This window comes from Bufo gargarizans, chromosome 6 (genome assembly GCF_014858855.1).
Source record: "Bufo gargarizans isolate SCDJY-AF-19 chromosome 6, ASM1485885v1, whole genome shotgun sequence".
Classification (NCBI taxonomy): Eukaryota; Metazoa; Chordata; class Amphibia; order Anura; family Bufonidae; genus Bufo; species Bufo gargarizans.
In genome coordinates, this window is record NC_058085.1 from 313,947,251 (window position 1) to 313,960,308 (window position 13,058).

General features: G+C 43.8%; 1 protein-coding gene across 1 annotated transcript in view; it reads right to left on the reverse strand.

Annotated features, from left to right (window-relative positions):
- The window catches only part of PLCE1 (phospholipase C epsilon 1), a 288,266-nt gene extending 275,734 nt beyond the window's left edge, over positions 1-12,532 (reverse strand). The window contains 1 exon segment of the mRNA XM_044296488.1: positions 12,416-12,532. The gene's annotated coding sequence lies outside the window, so the exon portion shown is untranslated.
- Positions 12,533-13,058: the final 526 nt, after the last annotated feature.

Here is a 13,058-nt window from a genome sequence, read left to right on the forward strand (position 1 = left end):
TATAGTAATTCCCCCCCAAGTAATCCCTCCCATAATGATTTGCCCCCACATAGTAATCCCTCCCATAATAATTTTTCCCCACATAGTAATCTCTCCAATAATAAATTGCCCCCACACAGTATCCCATTATAATTTAGGCCTGAAGCCTATGCTGGTGATTGGGGGCGGCACAGGGAACTATGCGCTCCCGTGCCCGCCCACAGTATGTAGATGTCAGCGCTCCAGCAAGTGTTCATTGCTTCTGGCACCCCCCTGAGAGTTGGCACCCGGGGTGGACCGCACCCCTCGCCCCCCTCTAGGCACGCAACTGGTCATGGGTATTTTTTGTGGAGTTCTTTTGCAAATTTGCATTCTTATGGCACCTTTTTTTTTTGTTTCTGTGGTTTTGGTATGTTTTTTTGCAATAAAATATCCACTTCTAGATGTTAGATGAAGGTCTATGGGAAATATGAAATGCAGGACACACAAGCATGTTTTGTTTCTGGCGTTTTTGTTAATTAGGTAGTGTTTTTTGTCTTTTTTTGCTTCTTATCAAAAAGGCACCATGCTGCAGCTCTGGAGTTTTTTCACCTCTTTTATTACTGGGGAAAAACACCAGAGAAAAAAAAAAAACTAAGTTCACACAACCATTTAGAAGAAACCACCACTAAAAAGCCACAAAAACCACAAGCAGTTCTTCAGTGTTTTTTTAGGGTAAAAATTACCATAACCGAATTCACAGGTGAAGGAGAAACCCTAATGCCCCTTTTACACGAGCGAATGCTTATGAAAACATGTAGAAATCTGAGTCTCACTTCCTTTTGGGATTCGCATCCCCAGCTATCCCTTGGTTGAACTTGATGGACGTATGTCTTTTTTCAATTGTATTAACTTTGTAACTTTATGTAACACCTATACCAGTCTTTAAAAGGACTCTTGTGGCCCTATTAGCTAGCGTTTGGTGTCTCTAACAGCCTGTCCCTGCTCCACACAGCAACCTCTCCCTACACTGGCAAAACACAGAATGCAAAATAGCTGCCAGATCGGGTTCTGTTATAAGGTGGGGGTATGTCCATGTGCTGAAACGTCTCAATTGACTGTCTTATCCCACCTGATGGATGTGTCATGGGTCAAAGTTCGGCGCAATGCAAAAGAATATGGCGCATGCGAACATCGCCATATGTTCACATGTTCGGCGAATTGCGAACGAGCAAAGTTTGCTGCGAAACAACCGCTGGGCGAACCGCAAGACCAACTATACCTATGTCCATATATTGAGTCAACGCTATGACGATGAAGGGAGTATCCTAGTATGCTTTGGGATACCCCTCTATATTTAACTGCAATTCTGTTTATTCTGCTTTTGATATTGTCACTGCCGGGTCTTGAACTCAGGACCTTCTTATTAAAGGCAGACGCTAAACATTGAGCCACAGAGCCCAATGCTAGTCATAGGGGGATTTTCTCAGATTAAAACCTCCCATGTATAATATATTCCCATGCACAATGTACTGGTATCTACAGATGTATCTCTATTCCTCAAAATTGTATGTAATTGTTTTGTATGTAATTTTTTTTATAATATGAACGGAGAAATAATTGTATGATTTTTGGTAATTGCAAAACATTTAATGGTACATAATAAATTACAAAAATCACAAAACTATCAGTTATAGGAGAGCAATTAAAATAATGGAAGCACCATCTCCATCAAATTATGGAAATGAATGCCACCTGATAATAAAATGAATGCGACCTGACAGACTGCACAGACAATAAAATGAACGCCAGCTGACAGACCGCACTGACTAACAGGTTCTGGTTTCCATTAGAAAGCTTGGCATTTTACCAGACAAGAAGACACAAAATGCTACACTTTGCTGTCCTGTACTTTTGACCGAACCTGCAATGGAAGCTCCTGACGGATCATCTGGTAAAGGTATGGGCAACCCTGCTGTTCATGTAATCAGTCCCTCCATCAGGCAAAGCCTACTTGCTCTCTGATTGTCACATATAGGAGTCTTTTTTCCTGATAAGTAGTGAGAAGATGATCCCTCGCCATCCCCTCTGTTCCTAATAAAGCTCTTTTATTTATACCATGATCCAGACATTTGCCGGCGCCCGGATCACAGAGACAGATTAGTCACAACAATCACACAGACATAAGTTAGGTCTCCATATTACACTCTCTTCCTGTCCAAATTGGATCTTTAGTGTAAAACCTGCCGAGTGTTATCTAAGGATACCCGTTACACGCTGCAGTAATGGTGATTAGTGTTGAGAGAAAAAAGCTTCGGATACTTCACATGAAGTCACTTCGTTCAAAACTTCGTAGAAAAAACTAATATTACAAACCAAAGCAAACTGGGCTCCTGCATACGGCCGCGGTGAAATAGGTGGAGGGGATGAATTTTTACTCTCTTTGTGGTTATTTGCTTGATCATAAGAGCACATTCATTACAGCTCTTCACGCATGAGGCGGACACAGCATTTTATATTAAGGGGTCGTGCAGTGGGTTAATATGAACAACCTTTCCTCAGGATAGGTCATCAATATCAGATCAGTGAGGATCCGATTCCGGGCACCCCTGTCGGTCAACTGAAGGGGTAGCGGCGCTCGCATGAGCTTGGCATTCTCTTCAATATATACCTGCTCTTCATCTCCATCCTAACGGCAGTGCAGTATAATTACAGCTGCTCGTCCCATTGAAGTGAATGTGTTGTAATTACACTGCACCTCTGCTGCAAAGGAGGCCACACACAGGGAATTTGGAAGAGGAAGTGGTGCTCGCACAACCACGGCTAGCCCTTCAAAGAGCAGGTTGCTTTGCGTTTTCCCTGAGAAACTTGTATGTGCCTCTCTTCACTAAAGTCTATTGGACCTTCGGAAAGAGCTAAGCAAGCAGCGCTGATCGTACTGGTTTCATTTTAAACAATTGCTAGTTATACAGTTTTCCTCTTAAAGTCACTGTTGGTCTTTTATACTTCATATACCGTACATACATTTTTGGATAACTGCTCTATTGCTGTCTTTTGACACAACATGAAGAAAGAAGAAAAAGGGTTCAACAACAAACACAAAGGAAGTAGTTGGAAAGCAGTCAGCGGTAGATGGGGAGGACATAGCAGATAAACAGAAGGACATCTACTAAGGAGTAGGAAGATAGATCCTAAGAAATCTGGTGAGCAGATTGGTCAGGCATGTCTCGCTACCCCAAGGTAATGGAGAATATTTCACTCTTAGAAACTGTACAAAACAGAGGTGAGAGCATCCTACAAAAAATGGATGTAAGGGAGAGGCAGAGGGCTACTGTGGGCCAAAGCAGATTAATGCAAGGCTGGGCAAAAGCAGAGGAGGAGGAAATTGGGAAAAAAGGAAACAACAGGAAGATCTTCCCCCTATTTGAGATGACATCTCAGATGAAAGTATTTGTCCCAGTAGAAAACAAAGGAAAGCCAAAGTGCCTTTTTCAGTGGATACATAAATTTATCTTCTATAGTGTTCTTGGAAAAGGAACATACAGTAAAGTTATAATGGCCACTGAATCTATCCGTAATGAAAATGTGGCCCTGAAAATTGTGAAGAAGAGAGGCTTAATAACCTTCAGCCAAAGCCTTGTAGAACAAGTCTTGAAGAATTCTCACAAAAGCAAAATTTTAATGCATGGATATGCGGCATTTCACACTGAAAATCATGGTCAGACTGGCCCATTAGAGTACCAGAGGATCCTCCGGTGGGCCCAGGCTCCGATACCATAATCGGTCCTAAAGATCCAGAAGAAAAATACTTGGGCTGCCTTTAGAGCCAATTAATTGCTGATTGGGTCTATTTCTGTGATTCAAAAGCGATTAAAGTTTATTGACGATATAGGGGTTGGGCCTCAAGAATAATTTCCTTTGGTGGGCCCAAGGAACCCCAGTCTGACACAGCTGAAAATTATACATACTACGTCACTCAGCTGGCTTGTGGAGGGGATTTGTATGGATTACATATGTGAAAATACATGGACACTATAACATTTATAACAGCAGAAATGATTTGTGGCTTACAATTCATGCACAGCAGTGATATTATTAATTGGGATTTAAAGGGAACCTGTCATCAACTTTATGCTGACCTCACTTAGGCCCACATACAATAGTGACAGACATGCTGATTTCAGTGGTGTTTCACTCAAGAGCTAAAAGTAAGTGGTTACTGAGAACCAGCATCATAATCATTGCAGCCCAGGCCTTGAGAAGAGTCAAATCTACCTGAGAAGAGTCCTGGTTATCCATAATCTCCTTCACTATCACCCATCTGCTGATGATTGGCAGTTCTCTCCTAGAGAGAAAAGGAGAAAACTAGGTAGAAGACTGTCAGTCATCAGCAGGTGGGCAGGAGAGCAGGAATTCATGAATGACCAGGACTCTTCTCAGGTGGCCGTGACTCTTTTCCAGGCCCAGTCTGCAATAATTGTGATGTTGGTTCTCAGCAACCACTTACTTTTAACTTAGAAATGACGGACCGCGGAAATCAACTCACCTGTCTCTACTTTATGCTGGCGTTAGTATGGGCAGCATAACGGTGATGACAGGTTCCCTTTAAAACTGGATAGCATTTAGACTAGAGACAGCCATATCAAAATAGTGGATTTTGGACTAACTCTTTATAATGTCCTTGAACGTGTAAAAGCCACCAATTTCCCTGGAACACCAGGGTTTAGTGCCCCTGAAATGATCCTGGAAAAGTCATATAATGCGGGTATTACGTTATAGACGTTATGTTATATAACTTGATATTCCACTCCATCCATTTCCAGGAATAACTGATGAAGAAACTGAGACAAATACTATGAACCATCATACAAAGACCATACTGACAATGTGGCTATTGATGTTCTCCCAAAACTTTTCATCAAAGACCAGCCTGTCCGGCTCTAAGTAAATGCTAACATCAAAGATCACCCCTTGTTTTCCAGCCTGAACTGGACAGACATAAAAACTGGGAAAAAATCAATCTCTAGTTGCAGTAAGAAAAAACATGGATGTTCACATGAGTAGGTACCTGCTCCATGCAGTGAAGATGCAAAAGAGCCAACAGAGAATTTTTATTTTTTTTCTATTTGTGTGTCCAGCATGGAGAACAATCTTCCACTAAATGCCTACATAAAAAGGTGCCTACCAACTACTACTGATCATCACTGTCCTAAAAACAAGACCACCAGCTACAGTTCATCCATGTGCCGCACCATCAGAGACTACTGCCTGCTGCTTAATTTCCAACATCATGTTTGTCATCAGTAATGTTCATATTTCTGCTTCCACCAATCACCATTGCTTAATTCCAAGGGTCAGCAATATTAATAGCTGTGACATTTTCAGTCTGTGCTTAAGGATCACTTCTCTCCTTCAACATAACCTACAACACTGTCATCTGGGCCCACTGTTTGCCTGCCAATGTGAAGAACATGTCTTTGGTCTTTATCCTCCTCTGCTCACCTAACAATGCCTAATCAAGCCCCTGCATGTGGTGCATGAAGGGATATGGACTATGACCAAAATAAGGGCCTGGGCATCTTCTGCGGTTCTCCTTCTGCTACATGATTTTGGTGCCCAATGGCAAATATCTGTCAAACTGTGCATATGTGCAGTTCCATGTGGAATATAATCGGCACTGGCGTTTTACATTGCCAGTCCAGAACCTAGTCTACTGCATACTACAAATCGATTTTTCCTAGACTTGCAAAGATATCCACTGACATTATCTGATGTCAAATTTATCATCAGTTTTTAATGGTGGCACACTGAACATACTACTACTTTCTGACTGTGAAAACAGATCCTAAAAAATACAGGAACTCAAAACCAACCTTGGAACTTAAAGTGAATACTTTAAGTCTTAAGAGCACTATTTGTGTGTCCTCTGCTTACTTGTACAATTAATCACAAGTATTTGCCAAGGAAAGAGAGGATAATCTCAGGGAGACACAGACCCAAGTACAAATATACAAATTGTACAGTTTACTTAGTTTTAACAAGACTTTGGACCACAAAATAAACCCAAGGGTCCAATACCAGCTGGCCTTGACCATTCTCCTGAAGAGCCACAAGTAGATGCTTCAGACTCTACCACCAAACTAGACATTGCAGAAACACTGGAAGTAAGTTACATGTAAGATAGTTACAAAAGAAGATATATATATTCTGTGATTGTACCTATTTCTCTGTATTCTCATGTTCAAGCTCCATACACGACATGAAGTTTACAGACAGGAAATGAAAGACCATTGAAGGGAGTCAGGGAGCTGGGACGAAGTGGCAGGGAGAAGGTGAGCATGTTTTTATGACCGATACAGCAGCATGTGGTGGGGGGAAAAAAAATCTCGACAATCTCTTCCTTCTCCTGATCTTCATACATGGTGAAGTTTTCTAAGTACTTGTAGCCTCAGCAGGGTCAATAAACTTACACCATATGGGGATGTGCTTCTGGCTGTTTGCATAACCTTGATCTTCTGCTGAGTAATTGAATGTTTGTCCTCTTTATCGTTTATTATGAAACTAACATCACTCGTCCACCATGCACTTTCCCTTAGTAAAGTTGAAAAAGCAGACAAACAGCAAAGATAAATCTACAGCAAAGAGCGAGACATCCAAAGGGCTTGGCCAGGATTTCAAAAAAGTAGCCTAAGGGTATCTGCACATAATGCAGATTACGTGCACATTTTATGAGTAGCTAAACTGCAGGGTAATACAGTCCCAGAAAAGTGTACGAGATTAGACAAATCCCATATTCAAACTGGGGAGGGGGGGGGGGGTCTGCCCCCTGCTGCCTGGCAGCCCTGATCTCTTACAGGGGAATATGATAGTACAATTAACCCCTTTAGGTGCCGCACCTGAAGGGGTTAATTGTGCTATCATATCCCCCTGTAAGAGATCGGGTGCTGCCAGGCAGCAGGGGGCAGTCTTGTACAAAGTTTGCAGTGTATTCTAACTAGAAGCGTCCCCATCACCATGGGAACGCTTCTGTGTTAGAATATACTGTCGGAAATGAGTTTTCACGAAGTGAAAACTTAGATCAGAAAAAGCTTTTATGCAAACGGATCTTCGGATCCGTCTGTATGAAAGCAACCTACGGCCACGGATCACGGACACGGATGCCAATCTTGTGTGCATCCGTGTTCTTTCACGGACCCATTGACTTGAATGGGTCCGTGAACCGTTGTCCGTCAAAAAAATAGGACAGGTCTTATTTTTTTGACGGACAGGATACACGGATCACGGCCTCGGCTGCAAAACGGTGCATTTCCGATTTTTCCACGGACCCATTGAAAGTCAATGGGTCAGCGAAAAAAAACGGAAAACGGCACAACGGCCACGGATGCACACAACGGTCGTGTGCATGAGGCCTTAGGCCTCTTGCACACGGCCGTAGTGCTCCCGTGGCCTTATTGTTGGCCGCATACGGTGGTTCTGCCATACACGGGCCACCGGCCGTGTGGATTCCGCATCACGGATGCAGACCTATTCACTTGAATAGGTCCGCAAATCCGGAGATGCGGTGCAGAACTGAAGCACGGAACAGAACCCCACAGAAGCACTATGGAGTGCTTCCGTGGTGTTCCGTTCCGTGCTTCCGTTGCGCAAAAAAATAGAACTTGTTCTATCTTTTTGTGGAATGGATGGCGGACCCCATTCAAGTGAATGTGTCCGCGATCCGCATGCGGATGCCCGTGGATTGCAGACCGCAATTTGCGGTCCGCAGCACGGGCACAGAGCCCTTACGTTCGTGGGCAAGAGGTCTTATACCTTATGTCTGTGGAAGCTCCAATCCAGGTTTTGGCTCACAATCACTGATGAAAATCACTGATCAAAACACGGACGTGTGAATGAGGCCTTACACTGTGGTTTTTGCGCATGAAAATCCCTGCATAAACTGCAACATGTGTAGGTAGCCTTAGGGCACCTGGACACGATGCAGATTATGAGCAGTTTTTCCGTATGGATTTTCGTGAGCGTAATACAGTTCCAGAAAACTGTGTGCGATTAGACAAATCTTACGTACACTTAGTTTTTTTCTTCCGTGCGGAAACTGACCTGCAGCATGTCAACTGCAGAGTGGTTTTCCCTATAGACTTCAATGGGGTTGTTAACATACGTAAGGTTTTTGGTGCGGATTTCATGAGGATTTTCTGTATGCAAATCTCCGCCGTGCGCAGCTGGCCTTAGGCCGGGGCCAGACATGCCTGAATAAGGCTAGGTCTACACGACGACATTTGTCGCGCGACATTTTGTTGCACTAATGTCGGGCGACAATTTTTATAATGGCAGTCTATGGTGTCGCACTGCAACATGCGACATGCTGCGACTGCGACGCGACAGTCGCAGAAAATCCATCCGAGATTGTCGCGTCGCAGTCGCAGCATGTCGCATGTTGCAGTGCGACACCATAGACTGCCATTATAAAAATTGTCGCGCGACATTAGTGCAACAAAATGTCGCGCGACAAATGTTGCGCGACTTTCTGTCAGCGCAACAAATGTTGTCGTGTAGACCTAGCCTAACTGTGGATTTTCGTGCAGCAAATTTGGAGCATTCAATAGTACATGCAAAGAGGATGAGAATTTCTGAATTTTTCATCCATGTGCTGTGTGGAAAAAAAAAACACCGTAGAAAAACTGCAGAACTTCGGATTTAAAATCTGCAGCATGTCAAATTATACAGCGCAATTCTCTTGCAGATTTCAATCTTTTCAACGGAGAGGATGAAATTTGCTGGATTTTCTGAAAAATAAGGCTACATTCACACAAACGTATTTTGTTTCCATGTCCGTTCAGTTTTTTTGCGGATTGAATGAGGACCCACCATGTGCTATCTGTGTCCGTATGCCTGTTTCGTAGCCCCGCAAAAAAATAGAACATGTCCTGTTCTTGTCCGTTTTGCAGACAAGGTTATCCGCAAAAAACAAAACGGATACTATACAGACGTCATCTATTTTTTTTGTGGATCCGCAAATACATACAATCGTGTAAATCTAGCCTAAGGCCTTATGCACACGACCGTGCGCCATCCGTGCCTGTGCTGCGGATCGCAAATTGCCGTCCACAATGCACAGACATCCACCGCATGCCTACCGTCTGCGGACGTGGGCCCATTCACTTGATTGGAGCCCTCAATCCACATCTGACGGGCCGCACCGCAAAAAAGTAGGGCATGCACTATTATTTCGCGGTGCAGTGGCACAGACAAAAAACCCACAGAAGCACTCCGTAGTGCTTCCAATCCTTGCCTTTGTTCCGTACCATATCTTTCAGATTCCGGACCCATTCAAGTGAATGGATCCACATCCGTGATACGGTGTGCATCCCGCCGATGAACGTATATTGCGGATCCACTGTTTGCGGGTGTGCATCGGCCATGCTGCAGACCTCTTCCGATCCATGTCTCCGTTCCTCACAACACTGTATCTTCCGTATTGCGGACCCATTCAGGTGAATAGGTCCCCATCCGTGATATAGTGCGCACACGGCCGATGCCCCTGTGTTACAGACCTGCTGTTTGCGGAACACAATACGGTCACGGACCTGCTACGGTCTTGTGCATGAGGTCTAAACAGCATGTCATATGTGCAGTTTTATTTTAGCTGTTTTTGGGTTTTAGCAGCAGACATGCAGCAAAAAATGTCACTTGTGACCCTGGCCTTAGGCTACCTGCGCACATAGTAGAATATGCATGTTTTTTCCACGTGGATTCACATGCGGAAAAATCCCAGCGTAGTACAGTACCAGCAAAGTATATGAAATTAAATAAATATGTGGACTTTACGGATGCAGTGCAGATTTAGGCCTCTTTCACACGACCGTTTTTTTTTTCCGTTTTGCGGGCCGTTTTTTGCGGTCCGTATACGGTCCGTATACGGAACCATTCATTTCAATGGTTCCGCAAAAAAAACGGAATGTACTCCGTGTGCATTCCGTTTCCGTATTTCCGTTTTTCCGTTCCGTTTAAAGATAGAACATGTCCTATATTTGGCCGCAAATCACGTTCCGTGGCTCCATTAAAGTCTATGGGTCCGCAAAAAAACGGAATGCATACAGAAATGCATCCGTATGTCTTCCGTATCCGTTCCGTTTTTTGCGGAACCATCTATTGAAAATGTTATGCCCAGCCCAATTTTTAATATGAAATTACTGTATACTGTATTTGCCATACGGAAAAACGGAACGGAACAACGGAACGGAAACGGAACCACAACGGAAGCAAAAAACGGAACAACGGATCCGTGAAAAACGGACCGCAAAACACTGAAATGGACATACTGTCGTGTGAAAGAGGCCTTAGGCTGAGTTCACACGAGCGTGACAGATTAGGTCCAGATGCGTTCAGGGTGCGTTCAGTTAAACTCGCACCATTTTGCAAGCAAGTTCAGTCAGTTTTGGCTGCAATTGCGTTTAGTTGTTCATTTTTTCCGCGCGGGTGCAATGCGTTTTGTTGCGCTTTTCACACGCGTGATAAAAAACTGAAGGTTTACAAACAACATCTCCTAGCAACCATCAGTGAAAAACGCATCGCACCCGCACTTGCTTGCAGATGCAATGCATTATTAACGCAGCCCCATTCACTTCTATGGGGCCAGGGCTGCGTTAAAAACGCAGAATATAGAACATGCTGCGATTTTAAAGCATTGCAGAAGTGATGCATGAAAAAAAATGCTCATGTGCACAGCCCCATTGAAATGAATGGGTCAGGATTCAGTGCAGGTGCAATGCGTTCACCTACTGCATTGCACCCGCGCGGAAATCTCGCCCGTGTGAACGCAGCCTTAGAAATCAATTTTTCCAGCATTAGTGCTCATGCACACGACCGTTGCCTATTTTGTGGTCCGCAAATTGCGAATATCCAAAGCATGGATACCGGCTGTGTGCATTCCGCATTCCGGAACGGAATGTCCGGCTCATAATAGAACTGTCCTATCCTTGTCCTTAATATGGACAATAATAGGACATGTTTAATTATTTGCAGAACGGCCATGCGGACATACAGAATTGGAATGCACACGGAATTAAATTCCATTTTTTATGCAGATTCATCTACACAAAAAAAACAACACAGAAACTAAAAAAAATACGTTTGCGTGCATGATCGCTTAGTCCGTTTGGCTTTCCCTTCTTCTGATCCGACAGAAGAGCAGATAAATAAAGGGGCAAAACAAATCAGATCCATTATTATGACCATCAGTTAGGATGCAGGACTTTTTCTTCCGTCAAAAATAACTGATCTCCGACAGAAGTGACACAAACTGATCGTATCTGATGCTAAAAAAAAACGGATCAGTTATTTTTGGTGGAAACTGATACTAAGGCCTCATGCACACAGACGTTGTTTTTGTCCGCATCTGCGGCTCGGATGCGGACCCATTTACTTAAATTCCGTGGTCCGCAAAAAAAAAAAAATATAACCTGTCCTATTCTTGTCCGTGCCTTGCGGACAAGAATAGGCAGTTATATTAAAGGCTGTCCGTGCCGCTCTGCAAATTGCAGACGCCATCCGTGTTTTGTGGATCCGCGATTAGCGTAACTGAGCACGACTGATGATCAAAATGAGATCCGTTTTTTGTTTCTGTTCTTCTGAGGGATCAAATAAGTATGCCAGAAAATATGCAGGTGCAGATTTTTACGTGTGGATTACATCCCGCTTTGAAATGCATGGAGAAAGTCTGCAGCACATCATTATTTACCCTGCGGAACACAAGGCAGGGACTGACACTTCTTAACCCCACCAGATAACATGGAGGATGTCTTTATGCTGCGTATTTTATGGCAGATTTTTCCTGCACGTGGAAGGCTTCCTTACATGCAAGATCCTTTCTCTTTTTTGTTTTATTCTTGTTGTGCGTCTTGTTACTAGAGACGGTTTCGTCTTTCCAGTATTGTCTTAATTTGTTTGCAGCTATTTGTTTGTTTATAACTGCAACAATTGAAAAAGTATAAATAAATAAAAAGTTACAAGCCACCGCTGAGTGCATTCACGACTGTGCTTCATATGTCCCCCAGCTCCCTTTTAATTTGTGCGCTTCAGGACACCTGTTTTGCATTAGAAGTATCATAAGCTTCCTTCTAATTTTGGCACAGAGCGAGAGATAAATCATCATCTGCTATCCATGGAGTATGCACTTCGTTAGAACCTGGACACATCTTTTACACCAGTTAGGGAGAATTAGGAGAGATCCAGATTAATGCAGAGGCTGCTGTGTAATATGGTCCATATAGCAAACGAAGAGCATGACAAATGAAATTGCAAAACCTACAAGAATAATAGTAACAACTAAGTCACATCTGCCTGAAAGTTACAGTGCAGTTACACTAGCAATATTCTGCATGAGTAAATCGCTGGGTCATTTCCATGGACAATGCTCCTACCATTAATGATTCAGCAGTATATGTGCAGAGTCTCTTACCCTGGGGCTAAACACAGTACATGGTCTGCAGGCATGTGTAATCTCGGGGTGCAGGAGGCCTCACAGTTCTGCGCTGCTGGTCACACGCCATAGTATCCACTGTGTTGTGAATGAGCGTTGGTGTGTTAGTGCCTCAGTAATTGCTGGGCTGGGTGACCAGCCCTCACACTGCTGCCTCACAAGATTGGAATGTCTGAGCTAACACTGCAGCTACCAGAGTGCTCACTACTAGTGATCAGCCTGCCAAGCCATGTGGACAGCGGTGCAGATAATTGCATCTTATGGGAGATGGCTAAACACTGGAGCAGAGGAAGCTGGGGGTAGTAATCATGCCTGCCCCACTCTGTAGGAAAAGGGAAATGAATGACTTGAAAGAGCTGCTGGATAGCTGTGCAGAGGTGGCGGTGCACCCTACTGTGCATCTTAATCTCATGGTCTATGGCTACTCAGTAAGTTAACTGGCTCAGGACCAGGGTAATTCCAGTCTTCAGGACCAGACACCATTTAGGGTGGGTTCACATCAGCGTTATGTATTCCGTTATGGCTTTCTGTTATAACGGAAAATAACGGAATTCATAAGGAGGAGGTCAAAACGGAAGCCTGCAAACAGCCCACTTGAATGGGTTCGCGATCCGGAAGGTGC